Genomic DNA, 24,350 nt, shown 5'->3' with positions numbered 1-24,350 from the left:
CTGTACCGCCAGGTGCCAAGACCAAAAATCTGAGCATCACTTCTGTTGTTGTTTAGTTTTGTTTTAAGAGTAAACATCACTTCTGACCCTCCTTCCTTACAGTAAACCCTCTATGCCTTGGTGTACCCTTCTTTTCAGCCAACTCAACCCCTACTCATCACCTTTCTTGAGTGCCCTTGTACAGTAGCCAACCTGCACAACTGTACGTGACATCTCTCTTCCTTTCCCCCAAACTTCCAACCTTATCCTGTGGACTCTGCCTCCTCTATTTCTCTCACTGCTGTTCCTTCCCCTCATTTCCCACAGTCTCACCCTAATGCAGACCTTGTATTCTCCCAAAACTCAGCCCAGCGCCTGGCACATCCCTGTCACTAAGTAAAAGTGTGTTAAATTAAGTGGCCACATTCTCTCCTGGATGATCATAAAAGTCTCTTGCCCAGTTCCCCAACCCCAGCTTCTCTCTGTTTTCTCGACATAGCCTATAGAGACTCCCACAAGGCTTCTAACACCTTGGGCTGCATCTGGATGACTGGGACAGCCTATCACCATGCAGGCCCCATCCAGATTCGGTAGGTGTGGGATAGAGCCTAACATCTGCCTCTCTAACGAGCTCCCAGGGGATGCTGACGCTGCCTGTGAGCCACACGTTGGCACGGTTCTGCCCATGGCTCTCTCCTGCTCTGGATTTTCCAGTGGCTTCCTGGTACCAGCAGGATAAAGTCCATGTTATTCTGCAATTCACATGGCTTTCTGGAGGAGAAGGCATGCTTTAGACTCAGTAGAATGTGGACCAGTTAGGAAGGAGCGGGTAGAGAGATGGATGTTGAGCCCAGCAAAGCCCTGAGGTCACGTTTGGAGGCACACACTCTGGGTCTAAGAGTCATGTGGGTAAGGAGAGGGCCAGGGACCAGCTCAATGCAGGAGCCACCAGAGTGTCCCTCCTTCCATGGCTCTGTGTCACTGAACCCAGGCCTTTGCCTCCTGTGTGTCTCCGGCATCTCTCTCTGTGTGTCTCTCTCCTGTCTCTGTATCACTATCCCACCTGTCCACCAATCTCTGTCATTGTTTGTCCTTTTCTGTCCTCTACTATGTCCTGTGCCTAGGTCCCTTTCTGGGTTCCAGGCTCTGTAAATCTCTAGCTGTTGGTCACTGGGCGGGACCCTTGGGAAGGCCAGCACTGACAGTCCACACCTACTCGTGTTAATGTCAGGTCTGGGTCTGACCTCCCTGGGCAATGCCTGAGCAGCTCCACAAGGTCTGGGAAGGGACTTGGGGGGGTCCAGCCCATGAGCTGAGCTCTCTGTCTGCTGTGCAGATGAGGACTCCCCCAAAGCCAAAGAGGAGCCTGGAATCTGGGAGCTGGAGGGTGGAGGGAGGTGGCCAGATCAGGGCAGGGCTCCCTGCGGGCCACCTTCTCACCCAGGTTGAAGGCAGGAGAGGAGTGCTGCCTTCTGCCCACCTGGTCTGCCCTACCAGACTTCAGTTCCACCTAACAGTCCCAACATCCGTCATCCCTGCGAGTGAGGCTCCCAGACCACCAAGTGGCCTCAGTTTCAGAAGTAGCATAAGGAGGCTTGAAGGAGAAATCAGAGTTCAACAGGCCCATGCGGGCAGGTGGCGGTGGGACAGTCCAAGCCGAAATCAGAGCAAATGACTGGATGAGGAAGACTTCCAGGGTAGGGGGGCATCCAAGGGGCAGTGAACCTGGGGCTCTGGAACTCGGGAGAGAGACATGGGCTAGAGGTAAAAATACAGGTTCGTGGCCAGGCCCTGTGGCTCATGCCTGTAATCCCAGCACTTTGGAAGGCTGAGGCGGGCGGATCACAAGGTTAGGAGATTGAGACCATCCTGGCTAACACAGTGAAACTCTGTCTCTACTAAAAATACAAAAAGTTAGCCGGGTATGGTGGCGGGCGCCTGTAGTCCCAGCAACCCGGGAGGCTGAGGCAGGAGAATGGCATGAACCTGGGAGGCGGAGCTTGCAGTGAGCCGAGATTGCACCACTGCACTCCAGCCTGGGCGACAGAGCGAGACTCTGTCTCAAAAACAAACAAACAAACAAACAAAACTACAGGTTCATTGGTGGGGTTGCTGCAGCCTGGAGGAGGCCCACGGACTCCCCCTTGGAGAACATGCCTACATTTAGGGAGTGAAAGGAGCCCACCACAGCCCTGGGCTCCTCCTCCCCCAACACCCTAGGATCCAGACACCTCAGATGTCTCACTGCCTCCCTGTCCCTGCCTTTTCCTGCGTGATCCTCTCTGCTGGGTTGCTCTTTCTATCTTTTGCCTCCATGGAAACATATTAGTCCTCATTTAAGACCCAGTTCAAATGCCTCCTCCTCCAAGCAGCCTTCCCTGCCTCCCTCAGGCAGAACAGCTCCTTCTCCTGGGCACCCACCTGCATGAAAGCACCTCTTCCCCACCCCCACCTCCCTCCTGCCTGAGGCGGGCACAGGGCATGTGTTCAATGAAGCCTGTAGCCCAGGGACTCCAGGTCCAGGCCTCTGACAAACCCACCTCCCTCGTCCAGCCAAGCCCTCAGGTGGCTTATCGCAGGGCCACTTTCTCTTTGTTGCTCTTCCTGAGTCCTTCTTGGTTCTGGGCTGGAGGGGTATTGAACCAAACCTCCCTCCTGCAGGTGACCAAGCCCCTGGCCTCTGCCCATCTCTGAGTCTAGGTTCTCTGCTGCTCCCCTAGGGAGGAGCATCTCGGGACAACAAAGTGCCCAGGAAGGTAAGAACAGTAGGGCAGGGACAGAGGTAATAGAAGAGGCCTGGCAGTGGGCAGGCCCGAGGGCAACCATGTACCCTCAGGCAGGTAGCCAGGCAGCTGGTCCTTCCCCACCCAGGGGCTCGGGCCTCAGCTGGGGCCGTCGCTTGCCTCCCAGCAGAGGCCTTGAGCTTCTGATGGGAACTGGACATCCGAGGGCCCCCACAGACCCAGCCACCCCCAGGCCTCAGGCAGGGGCAGGCGGGGCCTCCTCAGCCTCCAATCCCTCACCTTCTGGTTCACATTTGCAGCCTTTTCCGGAGCGCCACCCGCCGCCCGCTGCCTCCCCACGCCTGCCAAGATTCCTGGGCCTCTGCGGCTACCCTGCGTGGTGGCGGCGGCAGCGGCAGCAGGAGGGGCTGGGCTGGGCAGGGAGGGGGCCCGGCGGGAGCACAGCCAGGCCACTGCACCCAGGCTGGGCCAAGCAAACACGGCCCCGCCAAGGAGCCAGGCGAAATAGTTCACAAATGAGAAAAAGCTGCTTCCGAGTTGGGCCAGGGTTTTAAAGCCCAGGCTGCAGGGAGCTGAGGTCACCTGCAAAAAGGGTGGCTCACCGGACACCCTGGGCCTGGGAAGGCTTCCGGTGAAGCAGGAGGGAGTGAGTTTAGACAGCAATGAACACAGGCCTCATCTGGCCTGAGATATCAGAAAACCCCATCCCCAAACCTAGCTTACCTTTCAGGTCGGAGGGGCCTGGGAAAGTCCCAGCAGAGGCAGGGCCTGAGGATGAACAAGAGAAACAGTGAGGCTACAGGGCAGTGGCTCACGCTTGTAATCCCAGTACTTTGGGAGGCCAAGGTGGGAAGACTGCTTGAGTCAGGAGTTTGAGACCAGCCTGGGCAATATAGGGACACATTGTCTCTACTAAAAATTTTTTAAAAATTAGCTGGGCATGGTGGTGCACACCTGTAGTCCCAGATACTTGAGAGGCTGAGGGGGGTGGTATTGCTTGAGCCCAGGAGTTCAAGACTGCAGTAAGCTACGATTGCACCACTGCACTCTTGAGACAGGGCAAGACTCTGTTTAGGAAAAAAAAAAACAAAAAGGGAGGAACAGTGTGAGACAATGACATCAGGAGCCTGGGAAGCCTCCTGCCCTAACCCACAGCCACACCAGTGCCTGCCCCGGGCTTCTTACCAGAACCCCCTGCTGGAAACCCAGCCCCAACCTCAGTCTCTTCTCAGTTCCCTCCTCCCCTGAGGGAAGCAGGGTTTGTGCCCTCATACTCCACGACTCCATTCATTCAATGCACACTTAGCAATACCCACGGGGTGCCTGGCCCTGGATTCACGGAGTTCCTCCTGTCCTAGAGTCCAGGCTGAGGATGCCCCTTCTGTGTCCCAGGTTCCCATGCTGGAGAAGTCCCTCTCATATGTCAGTTCTGGTTTGGGGTGGCCCCTACTTTGGGTTAGGATCCCTGCTGGGGAAGCTTCTACTATATGGAGGACCCAAGCCTGGGCCATGGACCACAGAAGTGGTTCAACCCCATACCGTGCCCTGCCTTGTCCTGAAGGGCTGGGGGCATCAGACAAGCGGTCATCACACAATTGGCAAAGATCTCTGGGCTGTGGGAGCATGAAGCAGGGAACACTGACGCCTTAAGCTTCCCCTGAAGGCTTCATGGAGAAAGGGACACTGGATCTGGGTCCTGAAGGATGAATCGGAGTCTGAAAGGCAGACGAGGTGGCAACAGGAATTTCAGGTAGTAATATACAGGGAAGGTCCAGAAGTGCTGTGGGACGGGGAGGCTGGGGCAATATGGTGAGGAAATCTGAATGCTATGCTTGCATTTCTCTGGAGAGCAATGGGGAGCCATCGAAGGTTATTTTGTTGGGGAAGTGATGTGGTCAGGGCCCTGGATGGCTGGGTCCCCATTTCTGCCTTAATCAGGTGTGGTGCCAGGATCTAATAAAAGCCCTACTCCAGGTCACATAGCTATACGCAAAGGATCCGGGGCTAAAGTCCAGACCCAGACATGACTCCGGGGTAGATGGGGAGGGGACGCCCAGCCAGCCCACCTGGCAGGGAGGCCTGTGGGCCGCGTCACTCTCTCCCACAGCTGCTTGCTTGCCTCTGCCTGCTCCCATGGAAACTCTGACATCCAGTCCTGTCTGTAGCTGCACAAGCAGCCAGATGCCAGAGCCAGCAGCTCCTAGGCCTCCTCTCCAACTCAGCTGAGCCCTGCCTCCATCCTGCCACTCTGAACACTATGACCCTGGAGCTGGGTCATGGGGCCACAGCCTGGATGATGGAGCCCCGGTAGGAGGACCCTCCAGCTCAGCTTAGCCCCAGCTTCTCTGGCCCCAGCCCCCTCCCCACACCATGAGACTCTGGGAGAAGAAATGACTTATGTTGGCTCTGGGCTTTGAAGGATGAACATGGATTTAACTGGTTGGTGGTGGGGAGAGGTGATCAGTCCTGGGCCAAGGGAACAGCATGTGTGAGAGTGTAAAAGCCCTGAATATATTCAGGGGATGGAGAGAATCCAAATAAAATAAACAAACACATGAACTAACTAATCAGAGCTAATATTCATTGTGTACCTACTGTGTGCCAGGTACCGTTCTGGGTGTTCTCATGAATTATCTCATTTAATCCTCACAACAACCCAGTGACAAAAGTATTTCATCTTGCCTTTTTACAGATGAGAAAACTAAGGGCCAGAGAGGTTAAGTAACTGGCCCAACGTCACACAGCTCATGAAAAGTAGAGCCTGGAGCTGGGCACGGTGGCTCACGCCTGTAATCCCAGCACTTTGGGAGGCCAAGGCAGGAGAATCACTTGAGCTCAGGAGTTTGAGTCCAGCCTGGGCAACATAGTGATACCCCTGTCTCTTAAAAAAAAAAAAAAAAAAAAAGTAGAACCTGAATTTGAACCCTGGCTATGGGCTCCAAAGCCTAGGCTCTTCACCAAACAGATGATTTGAGGAGAGGAGACCTGGCTGGGATCAGACTGAGAAATGCCTTGAATATCAGGATCAGAGATGCGGGTCCTACCTAAAGCTGCTTCCCCATTCCCTTCCCCCATGTTAATGGTCAATAACAATGGTGTCTGCATCCCAAGTTCATTGTATGCACTGGACATAGCACTAGGCACACTCATCAGCACTACTGACTCCTGGAACCCTGGAAGGCTGGAACTGCTGTCCCATTTTACTGAGGAGGAGCACTAGGTGCCAGAGAGGTCACATCCATTCTCTAAGGAAACCAGGCTAGGAAGTGAAGGAGGTGGGATCCGAACCCAGCTCTGCCTGGCCCCCAGGTGGTTAAAAGCCCTGTACACCTGGGCTCCCTGAAGACCTCAGCCATGGGCCCTGCCCCCTACTCCTGCTCTACCCCACCTGTGCTGCCTCAAACTAGATGGCACCAGGGACAGGCAAGGCTGGGAGCAGAGTGGGCAGCTACTATCAGGTGCCTCAGGAGTCCGCTCCAGTGGGCCAAGGCCCCCTTGGTCTTACAAATAGGAAGTGGGGGTGAGTGGGTAAGCCAGGGCGGTGCCTGAGCCGACTTCAATGGGACTCTGTTCTTAACCTCCACCCCCAGCTGCCTTCCCTAATCCCCTCCTGGAGCCCCTCCCCTGGCGATGTCTCCCCTTTGCACAGAGCCTGCTGCTGTTGGCTAAATCCCAGACCAGATGTGGGTGGGACAGTCTGCACCCCCCACCCCCCACGCCCCACCAGCTTCTGAGAGCTGCAGGGTTCCAGGGAGGCTGGCCAGGGCCTCAGGCCCGCTTCCCCATTCCAACTTTCCAGACTGAGGTGCTGATGGCCATGAGGTGAACAATTGGCTCCTGCCAGCAATGGGGCTCATGGGAGAGGTTCCTATTTCTGAGCGCCTACTACGGGCAGGCTCTGGGCTAAAAATCTTTCTTTAAAAATCATGTCGGATTAAGAGGACCTCTCTACATGCATCCTTATCTCAGTGCTAGCTCTTACTAGCATGAGACCTCCATCTGGGCCTCAGCTTCTTCATCAGTGAAATGGGAACTCCAGGCATTATTTATTCCTGTAACCCTGGAAGGCTGGAACCGCTGTCCCATTTTACTGAGGAAGAGCGCTAGGTCCCAGAGAGGTCACATCCATTCTCCAAGGTAACCAGGCTAGGAAGTGAAGGGGGTGGAATCTGAACCCAGCTCTGCCCAGCCCATATAAAGCTGCCAAGCCCAGCTTCACAGAGCATTTGTGAGGATTAAACAAGTTAATTTTGTATAATGGACTCAGAGTAGTGCTTGGCATATATGAACGCTAAATAAATATGCCCTATTATAAATATAATCACTGGCCAGGCGCAGTGGCTCACGCCTGTAATCCCAGCACTTTGGGAGGCCAAGGCGGGCAGATCACCTGAGGTCAGGAGTTCGAGACCAGTCTGACCAACATGGAGAAACCCCGTCTCTGCTAAAAATACAAAAATTAGCCGGGCATGGTAGCGGGTGCCTGTAATCCCAGCTACTTAAGAGGCTGAGGCAGGAGAATCGCTTGAACCTGGGAGGTAGAGGTTACAACGAGCCGAGATCGTACCATTGCATTCCAGCCTAGGCAACAAGAGCAAAACTCCATCTCAAAAAAAATAAATAAATAAAAATAAATAAATAAATAAAATCACCACGACACCTCTCAACAGCCCTGTGAGGTTAGTATTATAAACTTGATTTTACAGATCAGAAACCGAGGCTCAGAGAGATGTCATTTGCCCAAGTTCCCCTAGCCAGGGAAGGACAGTCCCAGAGCTTGGCCCCAAGCTGAGCAAGTCCAAAGATGAGGACAGCCTCCTGGCTCCCCCGAGCTGAGGCACGGTGTGTACTGGGGTGGAGGTCGGTCCTCCGCACCCCCTCAGTCCCTCCTGCCTGACCCCCAGGGGTTCCACCCACAATCCAGCCGCTGCTGCCGCTGCAGGAGGGGGCTCTGCATTCCTGGCTAAGCAGCCGGATTTGCTGTGCTCCAGGAACTATGAAAAGAATGCTTGCCATGAGCAGAGCCGTGGTTGCCTGTCAGGGAGCGTGGCCTGGAGTGCCCACGCAGAGCTTGGTGGCAGCCAGCACAGTGGGAAAGAAGGAGGCTAGCCAGAAAGGAGAACTTCCGGGTGGTGGGGGCTGTGGACACTGGACGGGTGTGGAGACCAAAGTGTTGGCCACCTGGGATCTTTCAGGAGAGAAGTGACCCCTCTACCCTGCAATCTAGGTTTCTCCTCACCATAAGCTGTAAGCAGAGGCAGGCTGGCACTGCTGACCCAACTCATGGATGGGGTTACAGAGACTCAGAGGAAAACTCTCCTGAGGTCACACAGCAGCCAGTGGCAGAATTGAGACCAGAGGCCAGGACCCCTGGCTCAGACCCCACTTCCTCCCAGAGGCTTCCCTTCCTCACAGGACCCACCAGGGACCACCAAGGGTTCCTAGATAATAGAAAATACCATCCCAGCCCTCACGGTTCTGGGCTGTCTCTGGGCCTGACCTTCTCACGCCTGCTATTCCTCCTTTCCCCCTCCACAAAAAAACCCCTGTGCTACGGAAATGCCCCACACACTGGAGACGTACGACAATTAAGATTCCATTCCTTTTGGGAGGCTCAGGCAGGCGGATCACTTGAGGTCAGGAGTTCAAGACCAGCCTGACCAACATGGCAAAACCCCGTCTCTACTAAAGATACAAAACTTAGCGGGCATGATGGTGCGCACTTGTAATCCTAGCTACCTGGGAGGCTGAGGCAGGAGAATTACTTGAACCCGGAAGACAGAGGTTGCAGTGAACCGCAATTGCGCCACTGCACTCCAACCTGGGCGACAGAGAGAGACTCCATCTCAAAAAAAAAAAGAAAGAAAGAAAGGCCGGGTGCAATGGCTCATGCCTGTAACCCCAGAACTTCGGGAGGCCGAGGTGGGCAGACCACAAGGTCAGGAGTTCAAGACCAGCCTGACCAACATTGTGAAACCCTGTCTCTACTAAAAATGCAAAAACTAGCCAGGCTTGGTGGCACATGCCTGTAATCGCAGCTACTCAGGAGGCTGAGGCAAGAGAATCGCTTGAACCCGGGAGGCAGAGAGTACAATGAGCCGAGATGGCAAGAGAATTGCTTGAACCCGGCAGGCAGAGTGCAGTGAGCCGAGATGGTGCCATTGCATTCCAGCCTGGGTGACAGAGCGAGACTCCATCTCAAAAAAAAAAAAGAAAAAGAAAAAAGAAAGAGAGAGAGGAAGGAAGGAAGGAAGGAAGGAAGGAAGAAAGGCCAGGCATGGTGGCTAACACCTATAATCCCAGCACTTTGGAAGGCCAAGGTGGGTGGATCACTTGAAGTCAGGAGTTCAAGACCAGCCTGGTCAACATGGTGAAACCTTTTCTCTACCAAAAATACAAAAATTAGCCGGGCCTGGTGGCACATACTTGTAATCCCAGTTATTCGGGAGGGTGAGGCAGGAGAATCGCTTGAATCCAGGAGGTGGAGATTGCAATGAGCCAAGATCACGCCACTGCACTCCAGCCCGGGCAACGGAGCGAGACTCCGTCAAAAAAAAAAAAAAAAAAAAAAAAAAAAGACCAGGCATGGCACAGTGGCTCACTCCTGTAATCCCAGCACTTTCGGAGGCCAAGGAGGGTGGATCATGAGGTCAGGAGTTTGAGACTAGCCTGGCCAATGTGGTGAAACCCCGTTTCTACTAAAAATACAAAAATTACCCAGGCATGGTGGTGCTCACCTGTAGTCCCAGCTACTAGGGAGTCTGAGGCAGAAGAATGGCTAGAACCTGGGAGGTGGAGCTTGCAGTAAGCTGAGATCATGTCATTACACTCCAGCCTGCGTGACAGAGCGAGACTCTGTCAAAAAAAAAAAAAAAAAAAAAAAAAAAAAAAAAAAAAAGTTGCTGTTCTACCTTCTTATTGGCTAGGCACAGCGACTCGCCCCTGTAATCACAGCACTTTGGGAAGCCAAGGCGGGCGGATCACCTGAGGTCAAGTGTGCAAGACCAGCCTGGCCAACATGGTAAAACGCCGTCTCTACTAAAAATACAAAAAATTAGCCGGGCTTGGTGGACGCCTGTAATCCCAGCTACTTGGGAGGCTGAGGCAGGAGAATCGTTTCAACCTGGGAGGTGGAGGTTGCAGTGAGCCAAGATTGCGCCACTGCACTCCAGCCTGGGCAACAAGAGCCAGACAAGACAAGACAAGACAAGACAAGACAAGACAAGACAAGACAAGACAAGACGGAAAGGAAAGGAAAGGAAAGGAAAGAAAAGAAAAGAAAAGAGAAAAGAAAAGAGAGAAAGAAAGAGAGAGAGAGAGAAAAGAGAGAGAGAGAGAAAGAAAGAAAGAAAGAAAGAAAGAAAGAAAGAAAGAAAGAAAGAAAGAAAGAAAGAAAGAAAGAGAGAGAGAAATAAAAGGAAAGACAGAAAGAGGGAGGAAGGAAGGAAGGAGAAAGAAAGGAAGGAAGGAGCAAGGAAGGAAGGAAGGAAGGGAGGGAGGGAGGGAGGAAGGGAAAGAAAGGGAAAGGAAAGAAAAGAAAGGGAGGGAAGGGAGGGAAGGGAGGGAAGGGAAGGAAGGGAAGGAAGGGAAGGAAGGGAAGGAAGGGAAAGAAGGGAAGGAAGGGAAAGAAAAGAAAGAAGTCACAGAACCTCAAGTGACAAGGTTCCCTCTACTCCATGTCCTTTGAGGGAGGGCAGCCTTTGTGAGGAAGGGGACCTGGGCCTGGGATCCTGGCCTCTGTTTTGATTCTGCCGCTGACTGGCTGCCGTGTGACCTCAGGTGAGTTCCCCTCTGCGTCTCCATAACCCCATCCATGAGCTGGGCCAGCATTTGCCGCCTGGCTCTCCCCATGAGGCACTAACCCTCTGCCACCCCCACATGTGACCTCTTCCCCTTCAAGAGCCAGGAGGGCTGGGCGCGGTGGCTCATGCCTGTAATCCTAGCACTTTGGGAGGCCAAGGCGGGTGGATCATGAGGTCAGGAGACCCGGACCACGGTGAAACCCCATCTCTACTAAAAATACAAAAAATTAGCTGGGCGCGGTGGCGGGCACCTGTAGTCCCAGCTACTCAGGAGGCTGAGGCAGGAGAATGGCGTGAACCTGGGAGGCAGAGCTTGCAGTAAGCTGAGATCGCACCACTGCACTCCAGCCTGGGTGACAGAGCGAGACTCCATCTCAAAAAAAAAAAGAGCCAGGAATCCCAGCCCATCCAGGCTGCATGGGGACAGTCAGCCTCCAATTCAGAACTTTCCAAGAATCTGAATGGAAGCAGGGCCAGTCCTCCCCAGTCCACTTCTAGGATCCAACCAGAAAGGCGGAATGGACACTGATCAGACAATCTAGGTGCTACGCCCCCATCACACGTGTGACCTGGGACTACTCCTCACCTCTCTGCAGGCAAAACAACTCTGGAGACAAGTACAGCATTCCCATTTTAGAGATGTGGAAACTGAGGCTCAGAGATGGGAAGTCCTAGGTCTGTCTGACTCCCAATGCCAGCTCCTCTCCACGCAGCACATGCTGCCTCACTCAAGATCTGCTGTCCACACTCCACCCACCCTGGAAATGCCCTCAGAACAAAGTGGGCCTGGAATTCTCTTGCTGGAAGCCAGACTTCCATGACTGGTACTTGGGCACATGTGTGTCCACATATGGCCTCACAAACCCACCCAGGCTTCAAGGCTACACTCAGTCCCCAGCTCCCAGTCATCTCAACTTATCAGACCTCAGGGCCAAACCCACATCTCCCGTGCACCTGCCTTCTCTGGGGACAGGCCACAGCTATCTAGTGCAAGGCTCCTGGCCCCACTGCCAACCGGCTTACTCCCTTCCATCTACTTCTTCCTCTCATCCCCATGGCAACCACCCACTTCATCCCCTGTCACCTTTCTCCTTAAACTCTGCCCAGCCTCCTCCATGATCTCCCTTGCCTCGAAGATCCCCCCTTCATCCTTGCTCCCCAGAGCAGCCAGAGTGATCTCCAGACTGTATCATTTGCAGCTCACACCCTTTCTCTGGACAGGGCCCTTAGAAATCTGACCTCAAAGTCATGAGTCCCTCCTGCTCCCCAGTGTGATCCAACAGTGCCCATTACTCACTGTCCCTGAGAGAACCTTGAAGCTTCCCCCTCCACACCTCTGCACGAACTGTGCCCTCAGCCGTTCACCCTTTCCATCCCCTGCACCTGTCAAAATTATCATCCTTGAAAGCCCTGGCCAGATCATCTCTTAGGTGCCACCTTCCCTGATCTGCACTTCAGCTTGCATGGTGTCCCTCCTCGGGTACCTAGTAGCGCACTGTGGAACCACAGCCACACCCCATAGGAGAGGCTGCTGTGTCTCTCTCGTTCCTTCGTCCCGACACTGTAAGTTCCTTCTGCCACGGATGGGACCAGCTCATCTGAGGCCCCACTTCCCTATAAGAGGCGTCCCATCCCTGCCACTGAGAGTTCTGGAGTGGGCTGGGGGGCCAGCAGGGCAAGGAAGCTGGGACTGTGCATCCTTTGTTCCCGCTCAGGCAGGAGCAGAGAAGGTTGTGGAGTACAGGGACTCAGGCTGACAGCCCTGCTTAGTATCTTTCTCCTCCTTCTTGCTAACAGACACATTCACTTCCATATTTTCTTTCCCCTTCCTCTGAGCCAAAGAGCGGAAATTCTCATTTTCACTGCGGTAGACAAGTGAAACCAGAGAAAGAGACCCTGGTGAGCGTGTCTGGGTGTGAGCGTATGTGTGTGTGTGCCGTCCTGTCTGAGTATGTCTGGCTGGGGCACGTGGGGCCTGCCATGTGTCTGTAGGAGTTTGGGTGTGTGTGCACGCGTCTGCCTGTGTCTTGTGGTGGTGTATGTTTCAGTGGAGGAGTGTGTCCGCATGAATCTAATGAATGTTTGGGTCGGTGTGTGACGTGCGTGGCTCTCAGAAGGGTGCAAGGCTGTGTGGGGCTAGGTGAGTGTGTCTGTGGTTTCTCCTCACTATCCTCTGGGGTCATTGTGTGTCCAAGCGTTTGTAGGTGTTCACCAGTCCAGTGGGAAGCCAGTGAGGGCGCCTATGCCCTAACCAAGACCACCAACCATGGTGTCTCTCCAGAGATCAACAATTCCTGCCCTGAGGCCCCATCAGCTTGGGGCAGTAAAAGGATCAGTCGATCTTAGCTCAGTCCCCAGAGAGGGACCTCAGGCTGCCTGACCCTCCAGCCATCCAGCTCCACGGCCCCCAGACCTTTCAAATGCCCAGTACAGCTGCTGGGAGGCTGTCCTTGCTAAAGGGACTCTGCTAAGAGGAGTGGATGGGCCCCTGCTGCCAGCCTGAGCAAAAGGTGCTGACGGCAGATGGGAGGGATGATTTCTGGTTGTTCGGACAACCCTAAGGAGGTCAGCTGCATGTCTGTGTCAGGAACCCAGCATGGCCTCACACAGGCACACACACGTGTGCGCACACATACAACCAGCAAAGTTTTCCCCATGGCAATGGTGTTCCTGGGCCCCTCTGGTTGAATAGCATTTCTCTACCTGGAGGATTTCTGGGGCTAGGGTGGCTCCAGACCCAGGGCAGAGACACTGGGAGGTTGTTCTGGGGCCCTGGGACCCCAGTTCCTCTTGGCCAGGCAGTGGCTCTCACCCCCTGCAAGTCTCGGTCTGGAGCTGGGGGGATGCTGAGCCCCTGACAGGGACATTCCTGGGAACCTGGCTCCAGTTTGGGGTGAGGGGACTGACAGGGCACCTAGAATAGGAGGAACCTGGGGGCTAAGGCGGAAAACCTTATAACTGGGAGGTCTCCAGCAAATCAGCAATGGCAGAGAGATGGGGGCAGGAGTGAGAGCAGGGAGGATGCTAAGGCCCCTCACTCCCTCCTCTCTCCTCCATCACCCTGCGAAGGCAGCCTTGTTATTCCCTCTTTACAGGTGGGACGGGAGACCGGGAGGTGGTGACACGCCCAGAGCCACCTCGTCGGGGAGGGGGGTGTTCCTCCCGGCACTGTCTGATGCTGGAGCCCTCACTTCTGGGAGAGGAAGGGAGGAGGGGGCTTTCCTGGGATCCTGCCTGGGAGGGAACGGAGCGCAGGGAACGGGATGGGCTCCCCCATCCTAAGGCGACCCCCTGGCCCAAGTCCCCCACCGCGTCCCCATCCCAGAGTCCGAGGCGCCGGCCCTGCCGTCCTGCATGGTGCTGGGGGAAGCCCAGCCCAGGTCCTGCCCTCGGATTCCCCCAACCCGAGCCCCAGTGCCCGCCTCCCCGCCTTTACCTGCGGGCGCGGCCGCCGGGCGCCGCTCCCGGCCCTCGAGGGCGGCCCGGGCGGCGCGGGCTCCGCACAGGGGCGTCCGCGGCTGGGCGGGCGGCGTCGGGGTCCGGGGTCCGCGCCGGCGGGGTTCCGCGTCGCTCTGCCGGCCGCCCCTCGCGGCTGCCGGAGTGGGCGGGCAGCGGGAGAGGCGCGTCGGGGCGGGGCCTCCGCCCTCCTCTTTCCACAGCCACGGCCAAGGCCCGCGCCCCGCCCGGCCCAGCGCTGCCTCGGACGGCTGCCTCCCTCCCCGACACCCACGCCGAGCCCCCGCCACACACGCGCTCCTGGACGGCCCGCCCCCACCCCTCCCCGTCCACCTGACCCGCGGCTCGGCCACCGGGGAGTCCGCGCAGCCCCTGCCCTCGAGAGGCCACCCGCCTGGCTGGACGGACGCGGCTGCTGGGAAGGACGGCCAGGCGCGGTCCTGCAGGGAAGGGGCAGCTCGGGCTGGCGGCCCCCCACTAAGGAGTCCCCAGAAGGCTGCCTGCAGACGTGACCTCGGTAGGCTGAGCCCGGAGGACTCACAGGGGCCAGTCGTGGTCCGCACATTCAGGCTTTAGGGCATTGAACCGGGGTCACAGAGGCAGGCGGAGCAGGCTGAGGCTGGCCAGACCTAGTCCCCGGGAAATGGGGAGTCACGGAAGGCTCTGGAGTGGGGCAGTCATGTGGTCAGATTTGTGTTTTGGAAAGAGCCGCCCAAAGCTGTGTGGAGGAAGATAGAGGCAGGACACCGAGGAGGCGGGAGGTGAGAGTTCTGGGAGAGCGAGGAGGAGTCCACAGTTTGCAGATGGCGACTGATGCCATAGAGTAAGGAGCGGGCCCAGGGAGGCGGGCAGGGCACAGCCAGGACACTCATCAGCATTCACGGGGCTGCAGAGGAAGAGGGGTCGGCAAAGGAGACTGAGCAGGTGGCAGGGACCGGGAGAGCAGTGGCCCAGCAGGCAAAGGCAGAGTGCTTCTAGAAGTCCAGGGAGGCTCGCAGGATGGGCTGTCAGAGAAGGACATCCTTAGGGACAGCAATTAAGGGTTGGAGGTTGAGGTGGGGGTAGGGGCAGTAGCCAGGCAGCAGGGGAGGAAGGGGGAGGCAGCAAGGGCAGGGGGAAGGGGAAATGAGGTCAGGAGAGGACTCTGGGGTGTGGGTGTGTGTGTGCGTGTTTGTGTGCGTGTATGCATGTAGGTTGGTGTGGGCGTGGGTGTGTGCGCATGTAGGTGGGTGTGTACCTGTGTGTGCATGTGTGTATGTGTGTGTGCGTGTCTGTGTGTGTGTGTGCACACGTGCATGTAGGTGGGTGTGGGCATATGTGGAGGTATGTATGCTTGGGTGTGTGTGTGTGCGTGTGTGTGCATGGGTGTGGGGGAGTTTGCATGTGTGTGGGTGTGTGGAGGTGTGGGGGGTGTATTCCTGTGTGTGCATGTGGGGAGGTATGTGTGCATGGGGGTGGTGTGGGGGGGTGGCTGTGTGTGGGGGTGGGAGTGTGGGTGGCTATATGTGGGTGTGTGGATGTGGCTATGTGGCTTTGTGTGGGTGTGTGTGGCTGTGGGGGTGTGTGTGTGGCTATGTGGGTGTATGTACATGTGACTTTGTGTGTATGACTGTGGGGTGGGGGGTGTGTGGCTGTGTGAGTGGGAGTGTGTGTGTGTGGCTGTGTGTGACTGTGTGGGTGTGTGGGTGTGGCTGTGCATGTGGCTGTGTATGGGGGGTGGGAGTGTGTGTGTGGCTTGGTGTGGGTGTGTGTGGTTGCGTGGGTGTGGGTGTGGATGGGTGTGTGTCTGTGTAGGGGGATGTGGGTGGCTGTGTGTGTGGGTGTGTGAGTGTGGCTGTGTGTGTGTGTGTTTTCTAAGCAGGAAAGAGCAGAGCCTTCACCAGGTCCAGGAAAGGAGCAGGGAGGGCCCCAGGCTGTCTCGGGTCAGGGCCCACCCCCCTCAACCTTCCCCCTCCTGCTGCCTGCCCTCTGAGGGCCTCCCACTTTTCTGTCCCCCTGCCAAGGTACACACCAGCCCCGCCGCTCCACAACGGGGCCTCTCACCCTCACCTACCGTCAGAGCCTGGCCTACTCCATCCCACCCGTCAGAATTGGGGGTAATTGCCAGGGGTCTTTGGGTGTGGCCTCCTGGCCTGAACTACAGGGGACCCAGACTAGGGCGCTGCCCAGAGAAGGGAGGGGTCCTGGCTGGCAGGGTGCCAAGGAGGACACCGACTGAGGGGGGATTACTGAAGCCTGACCCTGAAGCTGGTGTGGAAACTGGACCCTGCGTGGGGATCTGATGGGGGTTGAGTGTGCCTGGGGATAGAGGGAAGGGGTGGAAGCTAGGCAGCAGGGACTAAAGGTTGACAGCAAAGACCCTGGAGTTAGACTGCCTGGGTTCAAATCCAAGTGCCACCACCCACCAGCCACATGCTACTGGGCAAACAACCCCTGGTGCCTCAGTTTCTCCATCTGGGAAGCTCTCATAGGCATGTTGTGAGGATGACAGTCAATCCATGCAGAGCACTTTACTCTGAGTGTGAGCTGTTCAGAGAGAAGGGAGGGAGGGCTGCATGAAGTGGGGCCTGGTGACACAAGTGGGCAAGGGAGAGACACGCTGTATGGGGAAGGGGCTCCCACGGGCTTCACACCCACACTCGGACACAAATTCAGCCGGTCCCCCACTCAGATCCCACCCCTGGGTCTCCTGACTCACTCCTTACACTTTTCCTGGGGTCCTCAGGCCTGATTCTATGGGGTACACACCTGTCCCAGTCCCCTCCCTTTTCCCCCAACCCCTGCCCCACCTGCCCCTGCCCAGTGCCTTGCAGGGAGGGAGGGCTGCAGCTCCTTCTCCTTTCAACCAGCCCTGGACGCCAAGTCTGGGCCCTGTCTCGTGGCCAGGTGTTCACTGGCCATCAGGCGCCTCCCCAACCCCGAGAGGTGCCTCAGTTCTCCATCCCCCAGTAGAGGCTGACAGCTGTGCCATGACCTTGTGGCCGCTGTCTCCTTATCCACCAGCTATTTGCTCAGCGGTCATGGACTCTCACACCAAGGCTCATCTCTTGACTAGACAAGGCCAAACTCCCAGCCAGACTCCTCACCCACCCCTACTAGGGGCTTCCACCTTGGCCTGTCTCTGGTGGTGTCTGGATATCAGTGGGTCAGCTCTGCCTATGATCACCTGCTGTGTGGCCTTGGGCAAGTTGCTGCCCCTCTCTGGGCTTCAGTTCCCTCAGCCACAACAATCAGAAGCTGGCCAGCAAGGCTTCAAGGACTACTCTAGGCCTGGGCAGGGGCATCAAATGGGGTGGGTGGTTAAACTGAACCAGACGCAACATGTAACTTGCTTAGCACGGCCCGTGGCAGAGTCAGCTCTGGCACCAGCCTGGTGGTTCAGACAGTGGGCTGAGGAGTCCGGCAGACCTGGGTTTGGATCCCAGTGCTGCCTGTCTGTAGCTGTGGGCAAGTGACCTCATTTCTCTAAAACCTCAAATTCCTCCTTTATGAAAGGGGGATAACAGCCCCTGATGACGAACAGCAAACACTCAGGGCTCTTGCCCCATGCCAGGCACTGTTCTGAGCGCTTTATGTGGATTAACTCATTTAATCCTTACAACAGCTCTTTGAGGTTGGTCTCCTTATTGTCCCCACTTTGTAGATGAGAAAACTGAGGCATAGAGGGCTTAACTAACTCACTCATGGCCACACAGCTGGGAAGAGAGAGCTGGGATGTGGCTCCAGGCAAGCTGGCTCATCATCTTCCACTTTACCATTGTGCTATCCCGTCTCTTAGAAGAGATAGTGAGCTCTGCCTGTAATCCTAGCACTTTGGGAGGCCTAGGCAGGCAGATCACAAGGTCGAGAGATCAAGACTATCCTGGCCAATATAGTGAAACCCTATCTCTACTAAAAATACAAAAATTAGCCGGGAGTGGTGGCAGGTGCCTGTAGTCCCAGCTACTCAGGAGGCTGAGACAGGAGAATTGCTTGAACCTGGGAGGCAGAGGCTGCAGTGAGCTGAGATTGTGCCACTGCACTCCAGACGGGCAACAGAGCAAGACTCCATCTAAAAAAAAAAGAGAGAGAGATAATGAGCTCTCTCCACCAGGTGAGGATACAAGAAGACACATATCTATAAACCATGAAGGGGCTTTCGTCAAAAACCTGACCATGCTGGCACACCGATCTCAGACTTCCAGGCTCCAGAATGATGAGAAATAAATGTGTAAACCAAAAGAGAGAGAGAGAGAATAATAAAGGGCTTAATACAAGCCTGGCACATAGTAATGGGTCAATAATAGTTGGGCATTTAATAATAATAAATGCAGTCACAGAACTTTGGGAGGCTGGAGCGGGAGGATCACTGGAGCCCAGGAATTTGAGACTGCCCTGGGCAATATAGTGAGACCCTGTCTCTCAATAAATAAATTAGCTGGGCTGGCCAGACGCAGTGGCTTACGCCTGTAATCCCAGCACTTTGGGAGGCCAAGGCGGGCAGATCACCTGAGGTTAGGAGTTTGAGACCAGCCTGACCAATACGGAGAAACCTCGTCTCTACTAAAATACAAAATTAGCCAGGCGTGGTGGCGCATGCCTGTAATCCCAGCTACTCAGGAGGCTGAGGCAGGAGAATCACTTGAACCTCGGAGGCAGAGGTTGAGGTGAGCAGAGATTGCACCACTGCACTCCAGCCTGGGCAGCAAGAGTGAAACTGTGTCTCAAATAAATAAATAAGCAAGCGGGATGTGGTGGCACACATCTGGAATCCCAGCTACTCAGGAGGCTGAGGTGGGAGAATTGCTTGAGCCCAGGAATTTGAGGCTACAGTGACCTTTGATCATGTCACTGAACTCCAGACAGGGTAATAAAGTGAGACCCTGTCTATAATAATAATAATAATAATAATAATAATAATGTTAGTAATCCAGCCAGGTGCGGTGGCTCACACCTGTAATCCCAGCGCTTTGGGAAGCCAAGGTGGGTAGATTGCTTGAGGTAAGAAGTGTGAGATCAGCCTGGCCAACATGGTGAAACCCTGTCTCTACTAAAAATACAGAAATTAGCTGGGCGTGGTTGTAGGCGCCTGTAATCCCAGCTACTCGGGAGGCTGAGGCAGGAAAATCGCTTGAACCGGGGAGGCAGAGGTTGCAGTGACCTGAGTTAGCGCCATTGCACTCCAGCCTCGGTGACACAGCGAAACTTCGTCTCCAATAATAATAATAATAATAATAATAATAATGTTAGTTATCCTGATTACTATTACCTTATTTTCCTTTTCCTTCTAAATTTCTATTGATCTGCCAATAAGAAAACCCTGTGAGCCCCAACCGCCCCAGGTTGGAGCCTGGGAGGTCCTGGATGGGACCCTCCTTTGGCCCTCCTTTCTGTCTGTCTGGCAACCTGAAGGGAGGGGAGTGTGCACAGATGTGTGGCCCAGGATGTGCAGATAGTCTGGGGAGGAGGTGTGGTGCTCTGAACTCCTATTCCACCAAGGCCGGCCCTTCGCTCCCCACATCTGCTGGAGGGCTGAACTCCTGCTTCTAAGATTCCTGGGAAGCCCTCCCCTCTGTCTAGCTCTCCTTCCTTCTTCTGAGTTGCCAACAGCCTCTCCTCCCAGGCAGGGGTGATGGAGACCCCTCCTGCAGCCCCCACCATTCTCCCTACTTCCACCCCAGGGGATCTCTTGGCCTCATCCTCAAAAATCCCAGCAATGCAGTGGAAATTAAAGTTACCTTAAATATTCTAATCTTATAACAATTTTGCTTCAATCAACATCTAAATGTGACCACATGTGTCTAGACCACCCAGCGGCCTGGTTGGTGTGGGGGAACAGAAGACAGAGGGCTGCTCTCAGACATGGGCCTGGCTCTGGGGGGCTTCCTGGGGAGAGGTCTGCTGGTCTTTGGGTCCTTCCCTCGGCTTTCTCCAGGCCTGCCCACACTGAGTTATCCTTCCCCTCTTCGCCTTCCCTCAGATAGCCCAGGGAGCCCCAGGCCTTATACTCTCTCCCTAACAACTTGGCTGGGGGAGGCCGGGGGGCAGTGGGGCTCCACAGGCAAGCGGAGGTCAGAGGTGGTTTCATGGGAGTCACACAGGGCTCCCCACTCCCGAGGGCCTGACTTAACGCTCTCCTGGGTTGTCTTGGAGTTCATAATAATTTCTGAACTAAGGGCTTCATGTTCATTTTGTGCTGAGCCCCATAAAGTATATCCTGGTGGAGGGCTCCCCTGCACTCACACCTCTCTGTCTCTGTGATCTCCACTCTATACTCACAGTCCATACCCAGTCAAGGCTGGGTTCAGTGGCTCACATCTGTAATCCCAGCACTTGGGGAAGCGAAGGTGGAAGGATTGCTTGAGTCCAGGAGTTTGAGACCAGCCTGGGCAACAAAGTGAGACTCTGTCTCTACAAAACATTAGTCCCAGCTAGGGGACAGGAGGACCACTTGAGCCTGGAAGAGTGAGTCTGCAGTGAGCTGGGATCACACCACTGCCATCCAGCCTGGGTGACAGAGCGAGACTCTGTCTCTAAAAAAATAATAAAAATTAAAAACATGTATTTATTTATTTTTGGTTTTTTGTTTGTTTGTTTTGTTTTTGTTTTTGTTTTGAGACTTTGAGACGGAGTCTCGCTTTGTCGCCCAGGCTGGAGTGCAGTGGCACGATCTCGGCTCACTGCAAGCTCTGCCTCCCGGGTTCACACCATTCTCCTGCCTCAGCCTCCAAGTACCTGGGACTACAGGCGCGCACCACTACGCCCGGCTAATTTTTTGTATTTTTAGTAGAGACGAGGTTTCACCGTGTTAGCCAGGATGGTCTCGATCTCCTGACCTCGTGATCCGCCCGCCTCGGCCTCCCAAAGTGCTGGGATTACAGGCGTGAGCCACCGCGCCCGGCATATTTATTTATTTTTGAGACAGAGTTTCACTCTTGTTACCCAGGCCAGAGTGCAATGGCGCGATCTCAGCTCACTGCAACCTCTGCCTCCCAGGTTCAAGCGATTCTCCTGCCTCAGCCTCCCGAGTAACTGGGATTACAGGTGCATCCATGATTACAGGTTGCACCATCCCAGGTGCAACCATGCCCAGCAAATTTTTGTATTTTTAGTAGAGACAGGGTTACGCCATATTGGCCCAGATGGTCTCGAACTCCTGACCTCAGGTGATCCACCCGCCTTGCCCTCCCAAAGTGCTGGGATTACAGGCATGAGCCACCGCACCCAGCCAATAAATATTTGTTGAGCACCTACTTTGTGCTGACAAGCTGTGCTAGATGCTTGGGGCTACAGTGAGGAACAACATAGACATGCCCTGATTTCACAAACTTACCCTCCTTACATATTCAGACATTCATATATCCATCCATGCAGTGGTTTTGCAAGATGTTCCCCAATAACAATGAAGCTCATCATAACTGCCAGTTAGGGAATACTCAGCATAGGCCATGACATTTATATATATCATCTTGTGTCATCCTTAAAACAGCCAGCAAGGGAGGCATTTATAAGTCCCATTTTCCAGATGAAAAAAACTGAGGCTCAAAGGTCAAATCATTTGTCCAGTGTCACATGGCTAATAACTAGCAGAGCCAGGACTTGCCCTATTTCCTCATTTTCAATCTCTCTCCCTGACCCCACATTGCATTCAGCTGCTTCCCCATGGGCAGAAGCTCCCGGCAGGTGGGGCTAAAGTCTAGGTCAGCTCCACGTCCCCAGCCCCTAACACAGAGCTACATTTTTGTTAAATGAAAGAATTCAGGCCGGCTGAGGTGGCTCACGCCTGTAATCCCAGCACTTTGGGAGGCTGAGGAGGGTGGATCACGAGGTCAGGAGTTCAAGACCAGCCTAGCCAAGATGGTGAAACCCTGTCTCTACTGAAAATACAAAAATTAGCCAGGTGCCTGGCCAAGATGGTGAAACCCTGTCTCTACTAAAAATACAAAAATTAGCCGGGCATGGTGGCAGGCACCTGTACAGCTACTTGGGGGGCCTGAGGCAGAGAATTGCTTGAACCTAGGAGGCGGAGGTTGCAGTGAGCTGAGATCACACCACTGCACTCCAGCCTGAGTAACAGAGTGAGACTCTGTCTTAAAAAGAAAGGAGAGGAGAGGAGAGGAGAGGAGGGGAGAGGAGGGGAGAGGAGGGGAGGGGAGGGGAGGGGAGGGGAGGGGGGGGAGGGGAGGGGAGGGGAAAGAATTTGGCCAGGCACGGTGGCTCATGCCTGTAATCCCAGCACTTTGGGAGGCCAAGGCGGGTGGATCACTTGAGGTCAGGAGTTCAAGACTAGCCTGGTCAACATGGTGAAACCCCATCTCTAAAAAAAAAATACAAAAATTGAGGTGGGGCACAGTGGCTCATGCCTATAATCCCAGCACTTTAGGAGGCGTAGGCAAGCGAATCACGAGGTCAGGAGTTCGAGACCTGGCCTGGCCAGTATGGTGAAACCCCCATCTACACTAAAAATACAAAAATTAGCCAGGCATGGTGGCACACGCCTGTAGTCTCAGCTACTCAGGAGGCTGACACAGAAGAATCGCTTGAACCCGGGAGGCGGAGTTTGCAGTGAGCCGAGATCATGCCACAGCACTCCAACCTGGGCAACAGAGCAAGACTCTGTTTCAAAAAACAAAAAAACAAAAAAAATTAGCTTGGTGTGGTGGCATACGCCTGTAGTCCCACCTACTCAGGAAGCTGAAGTAGGAGAATTGCTTGGACCTGGGAGGCAGAGGTTGCAGTGAGTTGAGATTGTGGCACTGCAGCACTTCAGCAGCATGGGTGACAGAGCCAGACTCTGTCTCAAAAAAAAAAAAAAAGGAATTCACACATAGACAGAGTGCCCAAGGAACACCAGGAAACAGACACTGAAACCCAAAAACGTAAATACACAACATGTAATGTACTGGATAAGAGCTTTGTGTTCAAGTCCTGACTATCTGGGTTCAAGTGCTGAATCCACCGTATACTAGCTGTGCTCCTCAGTCTCCTCATCTGCAGATAGTGGTAGGGCTGTGGTGAATGCTAAATGAGAAATACATGTGAAGTACTGGCCTATCACCTGACTAGCGCTGGCACATGGCCACTCTGCAATAAAGATTAGCTATTGCTATGACTAACATTCATCCACACTCACTGGCAAATGTCCTCCTGCCCATGCGCACCACCCTCCCAATCCCTCCTCTAGCCTAGCTCAGTCATAGATGCCCTCATGGTTGACAGTCCAGGCTCCCAGAGCCAAGAGGAAAGAGCAGCTGCTTCTCTGCATCCCCTGGGCTGTACCTGGGCCAGCCCATGTGAGCTCCTCACCAGCTCTGGGTTCCATCAGAGATGGCTTCCTGGAGGAGGCCTGGACCCAACGTGCGTGAGGGAGCCAGGGTGAAGCAGGAGAGTGCTACTCTGTGTCCTGGCTCCCTCCATTGTTCTTCACAACACCCTCTCCCCCAGCCTCTGCTGCAGCGGCCTCCCTCCACCCCCTTCCCCCTTCCCACAGTAGAAATTTTCCTCTCTCCTCCTGCCAGAGTGTAAATTGCCCCCAGGAATGCACTGAGTCCCACCGCTCCCCTGGCAGTGGCCGGCGGCTGTCCTGGGGTCAGGCCTGGCCCTACATCAAAGGCTGGGGATCAGTAACAGCAGCTCCTTGCCTGCCACCACCCTCCCCTCCTCTCTCCTACCCTCCCACCGGCCCTTTGGCTTCCAAAACACAGCACATGGTAGCACTTAAGCTCTGGGAGGACATTTTTCCTGCACCCCCACCCCCTACTAGCCACAATGAACTACTTGTTAGGAGACTATTTTAATTTTACTGAATGCAATTTCTGCTCCTGAGGCTTCTGTTGCCACCCGCTTCTTGGCCTTGGATGCCCAGTACAAACGTAGGGGAGGCCAACCCTCCAGGAGAAGATGAAACCTGAATGTGGAAATTTCACTGGTGTTGGAGGTCTGGGGCAGGAATGGGACAGCGTTGCATCAGGGGAATGGGGCTGGTGCTCTGGCCTCCACTCAGGAAGTAAGGGGGGTTGATTAGGGGAGGGCTCAGAGCTAGCTTGTACAACTCGGGAGGCCAGCATGAGAGTCTGAAGTATGTATGTGACCAGACATCCTTGGCCAATGCTCTCTTCCAATGCCCTGGCTCCAGTAGGCAGGCGCTTAGCCTGGCAGCTATATGTGAGCTTTGCTTTCAGGTCTGATTGGAGTGGGAGTACTTCCAGTCTCTGGTCAGCCTCTAAGATTTGCTCCATCAGGTGCATCTTCTAGCAAATTCTGAAAACCAGGGGTCCAATGGTCACTTTCTGGGACAGTACAGTGGTGGTTTGGAGACCCCTGGTGGCCAAAGGCTGAAGACCGAGACCTTTCCTTAGAGCTCCACCCAGCCAGCCCCAGGCCCGAAGGC

The 24,350-nt window shown here is 54.8% G+C and overlaps 1 protein-coding gene across 2 annotated transcripts in view; it reads right to left on the bottom strand.

Moving 5' to 3' along the window:
- COL8A2 (collagen type VIII alpha 2 chain) overlaps positions 1-14,248 on the bottom strand; it is a 32,858-nt gene extending 18,610 nt beyond the window's left edge. The window contains exons 1-2 of one of the 2 annotated variants that reach the window (XM_007979411.3): positions 13,962-14,248; positions 3,447-3,491 (exon numbers count right to left, since the gene is read on the bottom strand). The gene's annotated coding sequence lies outside the window, so the exon portion shown is untranslated. Of the gene's footprint in view, positions 1-3,446; positions 3,492-3,677; positions 3,753-13,961 lie in introns of those variants that run through there. The other variant, XM_073007481.1, reaches the window with a different exon arrangement.
- Between the last annotated feature and the right edge of the window lie 10,102 nt (positions 14,249-24,350).

The sequence above is a fragment of the Chlorocebus sabaeus genome, chromosome 20 (genome assembly GCF_047675955.1).
Source record: "Chlorocebus sabaeus isolate Y175 chromosome 20, mChlSab1.0.hap1, whole genome shotgun sequence".
NCBI lineage: Eukaryota > Metazoa > Chordata > Mammalia > Primates > Cercopithecidae > Chlorocebus > Chlorocebus sabaeus.
The sequence above is the reverse complement of the archived record's forward strand: the minus strand, read 5'-3'. Positions and strand labels throughout refer to the sequence as shown.